Here is a 2605-nt window from a genome sequence, read left to right as displayed (position 1 = left end):
CACATCCTGTAGCAGTGCATAAAAGTTTCTATTGCTGTATACCCTCATCAACGTTTATGAATGTCAGGATTTTTTTCTCAAGATATTGGGTAAAAATAAAAATGTGTATCTCTTTATTTAGTTTGCAGTATGTTGAGTCTAAAAATATAGAGAAATTCTTTTATATTTAATTGGCTTTCTGGTTTCTTACTTTTGTATATATCTGCCCATTTTCTAATGAGTTGTTTGCCTTTTATCTATTGATTACAAAGAAGGATAACTGTATATATCCTTTTATAGATATCCTATATATACATATACCCTTTGTTATTCATACATGTCACAAATATACTCCTCAAATTTGAGTCCACTTTTCACCTTGTTTCTGACCTTTTCTGTGCTTTGAGATGTGGGTTAAAAATAAAACATAATAACATTTATGTTTTATATGACTCTTTGTGCCCTAATTAAGGCATTCTTCTCCATTTTCTTGTCATAGAAATAAATGCCTATGTTATTGTCTTTCCTTAAAAAATGTAGCATTTTTATTTAGGAATGTAATCCAAATGAATTGATTTTTCCAAGTGATTCAAGTTTGAGATAGTCTTTATCACAGAGAAACAACTGTCCACAGCACCATTTTCTTACATCTCATCCCTTTCGTCAGAGTATTATACTGCATGATTGACATCTATCAATATCCAAACATGCATAGGATTCACTGTGTACCCTCATTCTTCTTAAATTATGTATTTATCACTGCCCCAATACCTTACTTTATTGTGTACTCTAGCTGATATCAGTGAAGGCAAGTTCTCTAGCCTTACTCCCTTTCAAAGCATTCTTGCCAATCTTGGACTATGTGCTCCTCCATATAATACTTAGAATAAGCTAATTAGGTGCCATTAATAATAATATTAATAACAAAATATTTGAATATGTAAAATTATGGATTAAGATGGCAAGTTTACATCACTATAACAGTGTCTTCTCATGTGGAAGTATAAGGTATTGTTCCATTTATTTCAGTTTTGTTTTGTTATAAACATTTTTATAAGATCTAATCCTTAATGTCTTATTTTCCAGCAATTTCATTGGTATCAAATTAAAAAATATTTTCCAACTTCTATCTGTAAATATTCAAGAATTAAAATTGATATGGTTTTTATACCTGTATTCCCAAATAATATTACTATACCTTATTACTTCAAATAAACTGTTTTCAAATTATCAATTTTTTCTTTTGAAGACAATTAAATCTCCACAAGGATAATTAAATATTTTTTCTACTGCCTGAGACCACCAATACAATAAATATAATTAATGATAACAGATGTATATGTATGATATTTTAAAGAAATATTCCTACTGTCTCATCTCTCTGGATAATATTTGCTTTATTTATCTTTTTTTTTTAAACGTTTATTCATCTTTGAGAGACAGAGACAGAGCATGAGAGGGGAAGGGGCAGAGAGAGGGGAGACACAGATGCAGAAGCAGGCTCCAGGTTCCAAGCTGTCAGCACAGAGCCCAATGTGGGGCTTGAGCTCATGAACTGTGAGATCATGACCTGAGCCGAAGTCAGACACTCAACCGACTGAGCCACCCAGGCACCCCTATTTATCTTTTTTAATATGTTATCATATCGAGATCGTCTTTTTCCACACTCAAGTGTTTCTATATTTGGATCAACATCTATCAATCTACTTTGTAAGATTTGCCTTTTGAATTACATTTTATATTTGTTTTCATTTTTATTTTGGTTTAGTTTTTTTGTTTGTTTTGTTCCTTTCCTACATTGGCCACTGACTGTGTTTGTTCGTATTACTTTATCCCTTTATTGTTTATCTTAAATTAAGATGCCACTTAAAAGATCTAAATTTATCCGTTGTTTTCATCCAAATTCCAAACAATTCAAGAATTTTGGAATGCTTAATATCCCACTATCCTTTTCATGGATTACATGATATTATTGCTCTCTCTATATATTTAGTTTTTGTTTTGTTTTGTACTATTGCAGAGAAATACATATTGATGTAAAACCTTCACATTTTTCTATAGTGACTCTTCCTTCTTGTAATTCAGACTTTTCTTTTGGAATATTTTATCTTCTTCCTGAATACGTGTTTGGGGTTTTCTTTGCTGATGGTCTACTACTAACTTTTATATTAAATGATAATTAATATAAATAAAAGTGCACAGTAATTTTATCTCAAAATTTGAAGTTATTTTCCCACTGTGTGCTGACATACCTCTGTGCTAGAAAGATATTCTTTTAATGTTCATTTGCCAGTCATTTGCTTTATTCTCCTTTCTCCTTCTCCTTTTTTCCAGAATTTCAATGCCAATATACTTAGATGGGAGTTTATGTTGTTTTCTCTTTATCGATATTCACTAGGCTTCTTGAATTTGAGGCTTGACACCTTCCATCATTGCTGGTACTTCCAAAGTGATTATCTCTAAAAATTACCTCTCCTTTTTTGGTGTTTTTCTTTTTTCTTTTCTTTTCTTTTTTCTTTTCTTTTCTCTTTTCTTTTCTTCTTTCTTTTTTCTTTTCTTTTTTTGTCAGTTAAATGACAATTGTTTTAGGGGCGCACGGGGGGCTCAGTCAGGTGAGCCTCCGACT

Source organism: Prionailurus viverrinus, chromosome A3, assembly GCF_022837055.1.
Source record: "Prionailurus viverrinus isolate Anna chromosome A3, UM_Priviv_1.0, whole genome shotgun sequence".
In the NCBI taxonomy this organism is placed as follows: Eukaryota; Metazoa; Chordata; class Mammalia; order Carnivora; family Felidae; genus Prionailurus; species Prionailurus viverrinus.
This window is presented reverse-complemented; position numbering follows the sequence as displayed.